Genomic DNA, 12,594 nt, shown 5'->3' with positions numbered 1-12,594 from the left:
TTATCAAGAATTAATAGAATATTCTAGAAAGTTTGTTTTTCGTTATATTGGCGATAATTATTTGCGTCGCATTATATGTCACCTATGTCTCTACATTGTCTGTACCTACCATAACATTTATTTACATATTTTTGTGACACCAAGAAATAAATATCATAATATTGCAATTTTATTATAAACATACAACAAAATTGTGTACCCAACGTATGCGGGACACGAGCCAAATATGTAATATCAAGTGTATTTCGCGAGTGAAACTCAATTTGCAATACTATTCTCAACACTAAATGTCATTGCAGCCGCGGCTGTAGGTAGACACGTAAATAAACGAAATTACGAGCAAACGGAAAATTGTGTGTCTGCGGTATACATTCGATAATGGATAGTAGGCAGGGTGCGGCTATGCCCTTAGCTCGGCAGCGGCAGTGACCGCGATGCGTGTTTTGCAATTGGTTTATGCAACTGCAGCCGAGTGCAGTCCACCACACCTGATGGCTCCGACCGGCCGTTGCAAAACAACCAGCAAGCGTCACACGTATGCACGATTCGTAAGTGTACCGTATGTTATACCATTCCGCTGATTTAAATACAAGTAATTATTCAAAAAACTCGTCAGCGTGTTTGTTTTTTCGTATAACATTTAACATAAAAACTCTACAATATTTGATTAATTTTCAAGACATATTAATATGGCTTCAAGAATAATATAATACAGCCAATCTTATTCTTGGTAAAGACAAATATAAAGAAATATCGCTTTTAGTATCGAATCACGCTATAGTTACTGTCGGCGTATTAAAAAAACTTAAGAACCAAGTAGGTTTTAATTTATGACAGAAAATTCGGTCGTGCAGGTGTTATGAATGTGGCTATTCAACCGCAATTATTCTGTGCATACACCATACAGAACAAATACTAATGCATACACAAACAAGATAATTATCACGTATAATGCACATGTAAAGTTGTCAATTATTAAGACTGTTTACAAATGAAGCGTTGGTGGTTTGCAACTATTCTAAAGGCCTTACAGCATGAGCTACCTGTTTTCCTAATTTCAAATTTCCTTTTGAGTATTACTCTATCGCATACAATGTAAATTGCTCATTATTATCGACATAATATTATTCTTCCTATTGATAACAGTTATTAGACAAACAGGTCAAGCTCTAATTCTTTTCAAAAAGGCTTTATGATACACGGTCATTAGTTCCACCATAACATGTATACTATAATATACATCAAAATAGATAGGTGTTGAAATTGATAATGATACAAAAATCCCAATCCATATCCTTAACTAGCCGTGCCCCGCGGTTTCACCCGCATTGCTCTGCTCCTGCAGTTGGTCTTAGCGTAATGATATTATATCCTATAGCATTCCTCGATAAATGGGCTATCTAACACCGAAAGAATTTTTCAAATCGGACCAGTAGTTCCTGAGATTAGCGCGTTCAAACAAACAAACAAACTCTTCAGCTTTATAAAATTAAATGCTAATAGTCCGGGATCCATCGCCCATTTTTGCAAGTGATTACTATCAAGCTAATTTTTCGTGAGTAGCTTTATTTTGATGAGATGCCCAATAATTTCATGTACGAAACTCTCGATTGTGGTAGCTTACAGAGGTAACAAGGATAAAAAATTTTGATTTGACGGTTCTCAAATATTTATAACGCAATTTGTAGGACAATATGTCTGTTGAATTATATAAGTATTAAATAAGTGAAAATAAAAAAATCAGCTGGTTAGTAATCATTTATGATGACTTCGTTATCGATACACATTGGAAAGGGGGACTCTTTGATCAAAACATAGATTTTGTAGGACAAATATTTTTTCGAATAATTTAGATAATTATCTTGAGATTGAACAAAAAAAAACATTCAGTTAGTTATTAATATTTGAGAACCATCAAATAATAAAAATTATAAGGAATATATGGAAGATAAAAACCCATGGAGGGTTGTCGCGTAAAAACCACAGGACAGTTCTTTGGCATATTATGATAACTAGCTGTTGCCCGCGACTTCGTCCGCGATTACGTCGTTTTTCGTCATTCGTCGTTTAAAAAAAATACGTGACACTTTATTTTTTTTTGAATGTTCTTAATTGTCTCTTATAAAATTTAACTACATTAAAATTGAATACTCTGATAAGAAAATCTTAAAATCGGAGGACATCGAAAATCTGAGGAAAACATGAATGAATGTGATTTAAATTCTATATTACTTAGTAATTCAAATAATAATCTAAATTAAATGTAGATTAACAGTTTGAGCGCACCATTATATAATATGTACCTAAGTATTAAATTACGTTAGTTTACATAGTAACTTTACTAAAAACACGATGACTTTCTTTCGCGCTCGGTACCACAAACTAAGCATGTTTGTGGTACGTTGCCCGCGTCACTTGACCCCCCTCGAGTTCCCCTCCGTTGCTATGCGAAAAATTCAAAATACATTCGTCGCTCTACTGTAGGAAAAATTGTAATACTGTGGCCTGCAGGGCGTTATAACACGCCCAGGGAATTCCTGAGTGCCGATAGACGTCCGTCTATCGGCATTTCTACCAATTTTATATTAATATCACCATCTTGAGGAAAAGCTTCTAATGTCGATTTAAAACGCATACATACGAATTAACCTGATGAAACATGTTCTAAAATTGTGAAATGAGTACAGTTTTAAATTCGAGAAATATTGATTTCTTTCATTCATTTCTTGTATTCGACTATTCGTTGTAGTCGAATACAAAATATACAGGGTGACTGGTAAGACGTCAGAGGAATTTTGACAGGAGCTTCTTCTCATGAAACTGAACAACTTTTGTTCTACAACTTTGCTGAATTCGTAGGAAAAAATTTGGACTTTGTATGGAAATCTGTCAGCTGATTAGCGAAGTTTCCTTACAAAGTCCAATTTTTTTTTTACGAATTCAGCAAAGTTGTAGAACAAAAGTTGTTCAGTTTCATGAGTAGAAGCTCCTGTCTAAATTTGTCTAACGTCTTACCTTTCACCTGGTATTTGAAGAAACTTAAGTTGGCCTTCAGGCAAAAGGGATCCTATCAAATGATAAACTTGACCTTGTATCTTAAAAGTAAGCATGAAAGGACCCACTGATAATTGTTGAGCACCAAAGGATCATTTAAAACGCACTACTATAAGAGCGAATATTGTCTAAGAACTGTTAGATTGCACATGTTCCTCTAAAAATAGTGATTTAAAGGTTCCGGTGTATCTTCAAACGAAAGCCGACTCCTTACTCCACTTTAAAGCATTACAAAAAGAACATACTACGTTAATATCGCCTATACAGAAGATGATCTGTAATCAATTGTGAGGTTATAAGCAAACCCACTTTTATATTTGTCGGACCACACCACCGAATTCGTAGATTGATCTTCTATGTTTACCTCTAAGTCATTAAGACTGTCGAAATCCTTCTGCAGTAAGAAGGGCCTCTCGCTATTCGTCCGTTTCAAGAGACCAAATAGTTTCAATTCTTAATGTTTCATTAAACAAACTTATTAATCGTTCTTGTCTCAAATAATGGTAATATTCGCGTCCCTACTCTAGTCTCATTTTAGAGCTTATGCTCATGTTCATCTTCAAGAGATCGAATAATATTATGGTGCACCCTATCATTTGTCAAACGGTCTTCATATTGAGTAAAAGTTTCAGATTCTCGAGATAAAATATGACGGTCGTGATCAGCTGTGAGACGTAATTCCCTCTCAGTGAGGGTTTCGGTCTCACGGGATAGTACATGCCGTTCGCGGTCAGCTGTGAGCCGCAATTCTCGTTGTGAAGCGGTTTCAGGTTCGGCATAACACATGTTGTTTTCGGTCAATAGTAAGCCTCTTACCTCTAACGATCCTTGAGAACTCTTATTTCTCATTTTTTTAGCTTTGCTCGAATTTCGATATAAAGATTTTTTAGGTGGCACTGATGCGGGTGAATAAAAATTAAGTTAAAACGGACTGAGAGTGTTATAATTGTCAATCATCATCATCAATACATATCTATACATATAATAAATCTGTAGAAGGGTCAATTCTGTACATTGAAAATATTGAAAAAAAAAATAGCAAGGGGTGTTACTGGATCCATACCAAACCCAAATATATGATTAAAAAAATTTTTGTCTGTCTGTCTGTCTGTCTGTCCGTCTGTCTGTCTGTATGTGAAGGCATCACGTGAAAACTAACGGTTCGATTTCGATGAAACTTGGTATATTTATACCTTATTATCCTGGGCATAAAATAGGATACTTTTTATCCCGGAAAAATACGTAGAAAAAAAATAAATCTTAATTTTTCTTAATTTTTCCGCGCGGACGGAGTCGCGGGCGGAAGCTAGTATGTAATAAAATTGTGGAAAAGTGATGTCTGTACAATGAAAATATGTAGAAAAAAATTAGCAGGTGTTATTATAAAATAGGTTCATCCACTTATTATACCTACATAGGGGTAAAAGTGGGAATGAAAAAAATGAAAATAATAATTTATTTTTAATTTAAAGATAGTCGGGAAGTTTATGAAATTATTTATTCCTTTTTCTATACACTTTTCTTCGTCTAAACGAAGTCTTTCGTCTTTCGTTTAGACGAAGAAAAGTGAAAGCACGCTCTCTCTCTCTCTCTCTCTTCAGCCTTTAGTTACGTGCGTGAGACAGGAAAGATCTATTTTGGATTTGTTGCTGGATTTGATAAAAACTGAGTATCGATTAAGCTGATCAGTGGCTACACCATACATTATTAAAAACATCCATTTAAGAAAGGAAGGAAATAGAATTTGCTCCTCTCCCCCCCCCTGGTTCCTAAAAAATAATGTGACATAATTTAAAAGAAATTTTACGTAGAATTAGTTAGGCATTTCTTTTTTGATTTTCGATATTATATACTAATCATAATTTTTAATTACAATATTAACTATTTGGTAAAGGTTAGGCATTTCATTTCTTGATTGATAGGTTAGGCATTTCATTTCTTTAATAATTTGGTACGTAAGTTTTTTAGCTCAGTTTAGTAAGAAATTTTAATAACAATTCTTTTAATTATTTATGGTAGTACGTATTTACTCAATAATTGTATGTTAAGTAGTAATTCAGCATGGGCGTAGCCACGGTGGGGCTGGGTGGGGCGCTTACCCTGGCTTTGATCTGGTAGGTACCAATTGTGAAGGCGAGTGGGCGTGGGCGTGGGCGTTGGAGTGGGCGTTGGAGTGGGCGTTGGCGTGGGAGTGGGATTGGAAGATAGCGTGGCAGTGGGCGTGGGCGTGGACTTGGGAGTGGTAGTGGGCGTGGGAGTGGGTATGGGGGTGCGCGTGGGCGTTGGCGTGGGGGTGGGAGTGGGAGTGGGAGTGGAAGTGGGAGCATGAAAATATTTTTTTTATTGTTGCCCCACCCTGAGCCCAAGGTCATAGGTCCCATAGTCACTATTAGACGCAAAACAGTTTAAGACAAAACTTTATATGTGGCTAATAAGCAAAAATTTTTTGGGTGATAAATGTAAATATTGACATGTATAATTAATAGACAATTGATCTAAACTATAATAATTAATGTTTAAATATAATTTTTTTTACTGATTATGCGGAGCTGTAAAAACTATGTTTGCATGCCAGTGTAACTGGCGAATGTGTTGTACTTTCCTTATTGTAATAACTTGTAAACCACATTTGAGCAAATAAAGATATTTATTATTTATTATTATTATTTATTATTAACTCCTAAGCTCAACCATAAAAGATAGAAATTTATGATGTCGGGAGATATTTTTTATATAATATGGAGAACATTTCTTTCATACTTGATTTCTGTGTAGCTATAACCATTAAGGTTGCACAGTGCACACGCGACGAAAGCTTAAAAATGGAGTTACTGCTCTGCTCACGAATATGAAAAATAATTGTACCAAGTTTCGTTTAAATCCGTCGAGTAGTTTTTGTTTCTATATCGGTTATACAGACAGACAGACGGACAAAAATTTTTGGCGTCAGTGTCGATCCCTAATCACCTCGTGATAGTTATTTAGGAAATATATTTCATGTACAGAATTGACCTCTACAGATTTAATATAAGTATATAAGTATACATAGGTAATATGTTTAGATTCCAATTTCCATGTAACGTTAAATTCGACTATACAATAACTAACAGACAACGCAGGTTACTCTCGTTTCCGTAAGTTGAGGCGGCTACATATTCGGTCCTCATAACATCACTTTTTGTGAACGAAACGACAGCGCGGTTTAATTCGATGCCAACACCATCAGAAAAAAGGAAATATTTTTAATTGTGAGAAAATATTATGATTTACACTATTAATACTATTTTAACATTAACACAAAATATAAGACTGTGGGTGTGTAAAAATAAATCCAGCGAGTTTCACATCACACTTATGTTTATAATTAGGTATACGACATGAAAATATCATATTAATTACCAAGCAATAATCATACAGATAAATACTGAACAAAAGTATTAACAGTCAAAGTATATTTTTACTATCAACATGCAAATGATGAAGGAATAATAATTATCAACGAACTAACCTTTTTGTATTATTGTTTAGAAATATAAATTCAATAAATTTATAAAGAATAGAAAAAATTTCGATCACTAAAGGATGCGGGTTCGAGTCCCGTCTCGTGATCGAATTTTTAAAACACGAAGATTTTTAAAAATGTAACCAATGAACACAATCAATATTAGATTAACTGTAATGGTGTCTAGTTTGACTTATAAAATAATAAACATCTACCCTCACTTTTAAAAATGTAGTATATTCACACGAATTATAAGCGCACCTTATAGGGAAGGGAAGATATGGGTTAAAGAGTTAAATAAATAAATAACATAATTATATTTAAATTATTAATTTTTAACATTGTGTTCAGTAGTGTTAACATGTAAATTGATTTGATGTTTACGAAATCTCATAGATGGCGCTGTTTCAAATTTGTCTTTTTATACTAATAAATTCATTAAACTGATTCTCTGCCAAATTACGTAAATGACATAGTTTTTATTGTGTAAAGCTAGATAATAGCATGGCTTACCCGAAACCAACATTTAAACATGAGTCTTTAGATTGTACGCTGTCGTAATACACGTAATACGTAAGAAAAATAAAGGTTCACAGCTCCTCCCCCGGAGGTGATAGCATGATAATATGTTTAAAAAAGCCTCACCCGACCTGTTAGTAATATTCATGCAAAATTTGAAGTCAATCTATGCAGTACTTTTCGAGATTAGCCTGGACAAACATACAGACAAACAGACAAACAGACAAACAGACAAAAATTCTAAAAACTATGTTTTTGGCTTCTATATCGATTATAGATCATGGATTATGTATTCTTTTAAAAAAATATTCAATGTACAGTTTTGACTTTCCTACGATTTTATTATATGTATAGATATACAGTTACATATTTTTTTAAATTAAATTGTAATACTGAAATGATTTAAAAGAGCAACTATAGAGTTTCTTGCCGGTTCTTCTCCATAGATACTGATTTTCGAATCGGTGGTAAATGTAAAAAATATGTATATTGACGTTTTAAAAGTGCTTCTCGAAGAAGTCTAATTGAATAAATAAATGTTTGAGTTTGAGTTTTTGAGTTTAGTATAGATTTAAGTTTAATCTATATTAATTTGATTTAAAACAACTAATTAATATTAATGCAAATATGACGAGTAAACCTGCGAACGGTGAGTAACACTTCGGTGAAAGCATTGCAATGACACTTTAATTAATCAATCATTCAATTTATACGCGGACCATTTACGAATATTCCATTGAAAAGTTACATTTGGGGTTGCATTTTTTAGAGGACGCAATTTTATTTTTTTGATGTGTAGGGGGGTTCAGTGTGAAGCTATCACCAAGTTTGTGGGGTCACCACCCTTGTCCCACGGCCGCCATCTTGAAAATTGCGGTTGATATGGTTTTTACGATATATCTCTTTAACTATTTATTTGATAAAAAAAATTGTTAACATTGTTTGTTGCAAATTAAATTCTCTACAACTTTGGTCCAGTAACTTTTTGTCGTAGAACTATAAATAAAAAAGTTATAAGCGAAAATGTTCAGAAATTAGAGATATTTATATTTTTCAATAAAACTTTTTTTTTTATCATTTTACGAAGAAATGATATCAGACCATTATTGTAGAATGTTTTTTGAGGAACAACTTTTATATACAACATTTTTTCATTAAGTAAATAGCTAAGATTTTACAGCGCTCCGAAGTCAGTACTATTTTTCAGTACTCTTAACTATACAGTATACATATATTATGTGTGTACTAATAATAATTTGTCATCAGTAATTGTTTTTAATAATTAATAATTAATTTTACAATATTATTAATAATTAATTATTGACTGAACTGACTTGAAGTCTGGAAGCGCGTTTTTTTTACGTCGAAAAGCAGGGCTGAAATGTTCTGCAGTGTGCTTCCATTGTTCTGGAGTCTGGGAAAAGAGCCAATAGCCATTATATGTATAGTTAGGAGTACTGAAAAATAGTACTCACTTCAGAGCGCTGTAAAACCTTAGCTATTGACGTAATGAAAAAATGTTGTATATGAAAGTTGTTCCTCGAAAAACAATCTACAAAAATGGTCTGATATCATTTCTTCGTAAAATGATAAAAAAAAGTTTTATTGAAAAATATAAAAAGCTCTAATTTCTGAACGTTTTCGCTTATAACTTTTTTATTTATAGTTCTACGACAAAAAGTTACTGGACAAAAGTTGTAGAAAATTAAATTGGCAACAAATAATGCTAACAATTTTTTTTATCAGATAAATAGTTTAAGAGATATATCGTAAAAACCATTTCAACCGCTATTTTCAAGATGGCGGCCGTGGGACAAGGGTGGCAACCCCACAAACTTGGTTTTAGCTACTCACTGACCCCCCCTACACATCAAAAACATAAAATTGCGTCCTCTAAAAAATGCAAGGTTAGGCCTAAAAAATGTAACATTTTAATGGAGTAGAAACATTAGCGTCCACCGGGCAACTCGCTTGAACGTCATAGAGCATTCAATATAAAAGAAAAGCATGAACTCATCCATTCAAAGTTAAAACAAATTAGGTGTCGAAATATAAATTAAAATACAACTATCCGTTTGGCAATCTGTTTAACTCATTATGACACCTCGTGCTTCGAATAATAATAAGTTCCATGCGATTTCACACACGTCATAACCATCGTGAATATATATTCAACGTTTATCAATATTGATACCCACCTTCGTATCATATTGGATAAGAGTATACTCGCATTATAATGGTATAAACAATAAATTGGTAAAATTTATAGGAAACATAAACAAAATCATCATTTAAATGATACTGGGTTTTCATTCTTGTTCTTGATTTTTTTCAAAATGGGTTTTCTCAATTGTCTTTCTGAAGTTTTTTTACTTTTATATTTATATTGAACGGCTTCTGTGCATTACTTATTCAAAATATACTTAAACTGTATTTCTTAGGATCTTAAATTTATCCCCTCCTATCAATTCAATAAGTATTAACCTATTGGGCCAATATTATAACGCAACAACAAAATCCGTGTAATAAATACTCCAGTTAATTATATTTATTATCAATATTTTAACATCAATACTAGTTCGTACAACAATACGCCCAGATAGATACCTGATTGTTATGAATTATTACACAATACAAATTTTACTTGTTTTAAACGTAACACACCTTCTTTCAAGAAAAAATTCAATCATTTGAAACGGTTTACTTACTTGACGATTTTTATGGTAGCTTATGTAATTCTTGCATTTTTTTTAAGTTTTAGAAATGCGTCTTTATTCGAGCTTATTAATATAATATTACCAAGCAACATATTATGTAGTTCAAAAAATATGAATTTTGTGTAATATATTATTCAAATCGTAGTAAAAATCTAATCATATTGATACTACAGGAATCCAAACACGAGTAGCTAAAAATTGGCTGAGAAGGTAAATAAGTATATGGTACTTAAATGGTAAATCCCGTTTCAGTCACCACTTCTCAGAGAAAATAGAGACTGTCACACCGAGATGTTACCCTTATCACATAAATATTATCATGCCTTACGTATTTCATGCTACGTAAGAAGGTTTGAACATTATTTTTCCAATAGCCAATCCATTCCATTTCACTACATAACATTAAATATATTTAAATGATTACAATACAGCATTACAATACATTAAATAGTTATGCGCTTATAATATATTAAAAAACAAATCCGTGATCGATGTAATGATAAACAACATTGAAGCACGTAAAATTGCATGTGTCCGCATCGCACATAACAATTAAAACATGATAGAAAGCAAATACTGCGAACACTTACAATACCAATGTTCTTAAAATAGAAACGTACAGTTGATACGTGCCAGAGGAAGAAAGGAAAGTGCTACGTAATATGTTCCAAATATACGTCATATACAGGAATAGCAGACTGTCTAAATTTAATAATTGCATGATTATGAAAAACACGCAAGCCCTGACTATAGCGTGGCTGCAATACTAGCGGTCAAGGTATCTCTATTAAAACAGAATTTATCAAGAGTTTAGACTTGGCATTAATCTGATAGAAATGACCATCAATAGACAGATATTCTGATATAACAAAGGTATAGAAACCACACCTTAATTAATATAATCACGAGACATTTTCTCGTGCGGCGCCCGCCACAGTTCTTTTTATAGCCGTCGATCGATATCTGAATGAATAATTATTACTTTACGTTGAATAATTGAATGAAAAACCGTTGTTAATGTTGCATTCAATTTCCGTAGGCTACAAATTGGAATAAATTAATTGTTAACGAGAAGCGTGATGACATTAAAGTTATGCATTCTTGAATTATTCAAGATGCTGGTTTCCCCAGAGATGTATGAGGTGTGTACCATTAAAGAGACAACACGACAATCAATCATTTTTTTGCACATAAATACACTTAAAACTATACGAATTATAAAATTGTTTCTTAAACAAATAATAAATATCTTTAATAATTGCATCGAACATCTCAACTTGTACATTTATAATAATTAATTACCATAAGTTATATGTTATTGTACTTATGCGTCATTCATAAAAATTATTTACGGTCATTTCACAAAAAAACTTTCTAGCCCAAAACTATTTATAATATTAACCAAGAAACAACCTTAAAAACTATTTTTTTTTTGTTAAAAATGTTGATATGTTGCATCTATTAAGAGTGCATAAAATTCAAATGCGATTTGCTAAATTATGATTAAAACGTTACAACTAACTACGCTACATATTCGGCTAGTGAAAGTGATCTATTTTCATGATCGAATCAGTACTTCTGAAGATTACCCGCTATAGACATATAAAGTTAAAAACTTTACTTCTTTTTTTCCTTAATAATATTGAATAGATTGTATAAAATCCAAACACCCACTCTAAGTGCAAATACCCTCTACATAAATGGAAATCTAAAAAGTGAGAAACCTGCTATATCTACACTGTATAATATTTACCTACTAAAAGTTCTACATAAGTTTTGGCTCTACGGTTATACGCATGCTACGATCTCTACATGTAAACGATTTAAACGCGCTACCTATGCGCGTACGCAGGTTTTTTATATTGAAATCTTATAACATCAAAATTAATAAAATGGTTTATAAATACACTTTAAATACAACACTTTCTACTTTCTATGTAAATAATAGACTATAATATTTATTATTTTATTTTGTACTCCAATAAACAACAAATCTACAATCTGCATATTCAACGAGTATCTACAACGTGTAAACAAATAAAATATGTTGACAATTAATGTCCTTGAGTACGAAAGTAATGCAATAATTTCAATTTGCATCTCGTAAAGGGGATTCCTCAGAGTAATAATAAAATGGTCAACAACAGATGACGGATAATATTTCCGCATGAGTTTATTGATAATTTTATTTAAATGCATATTAAGAGTTAAGTCCCTTTAAATGCCTATCCCGGATACCATACCAGTGACCTTACCAACTGAATACCTTTATGAATAATTATTTTAAAGTGCGTTTATCACTTTTTTGACATGAACAATTATGAACAACCGTGGAAATATTTAAATAAAGAAATAGTATCTCATGTACATATAAAAGCTGCAAATTGTTTAATTAAAATTCTTATAAGAATGTCAAACACATCAAAATATCTTCCGCAACAGCATTTTTAACAGATTCAGGTATCTTCTTAGGAATAAAAAGTTTTTTGTATAAATTAACAGTATTTATAATAACTTTTATGGTAATGTGAGGAATTTAAATTACGTTTCGCGTATTGTATTTATTTAAAATTAACTTGACAAGTTGTAAAGTATGTTTATATAAACGAAATTATACTTTTCCTATTTATTAATTATTTATTACTTTTCTCATTACGTCTACTTAAAAAGGAATTTAATAAAAAATTTCAACCGTTAAAAAATATTTGATGACCTTTATTTTTATAACGACAGATTATATTTAAAAGGTCATTTGATTTATTATTTAATTGTTAAGAGACAAGTAAATAGATGCTGCGCTTG

At 32.1% G+C, this 12,594-nt stretch overlaps 2 protein-coding genes across 3 annotated transcripts in view; one reads left to right on the top strand and one right to left on the bottom strand.

Moving 5' to 3' along the window:
- Window positions 1-12,594, top strand: part of LOC149485123 (putative carbonic anhydrase 3) — a 404,335-nt gene that overhangs the window by 69,969 nt on the left and 321,772 nt on the right. The gene's annotated exons all lie outside the window — the stretch shown is intronic.
- Window positions 1-12,594, bottom strand: part of qless (decaprenyl diphosphate synthase subunit 1 qless) — an 89,357-nt gene that overhangs the window by 72,077 nt on the left and 4,686 nt on the right. The gene's annotated exons all lie outside the window — the stretch shown is intronic.

The sequence above is a fragment of the Colias philodice genome, chromosome 10 (assembly GCF_061535455.1).
Source record: "Colias philodice isolate Cphi_HAF_F1 chromosome 10, ilColPhil1 Martin Lab GWU primary, whole genome shotgun sequence".
Taxonomy (NCBI): Eukaryota; Metazoa; Arthropoda; class Insecta; order Lepidoptera; family Pieridae; genus Colias; species Colias philodice.
Note: the sequence above shows the minus strand (reverse complement) of the source record. Positions and strands in the feature narration are given on the sequence as shown.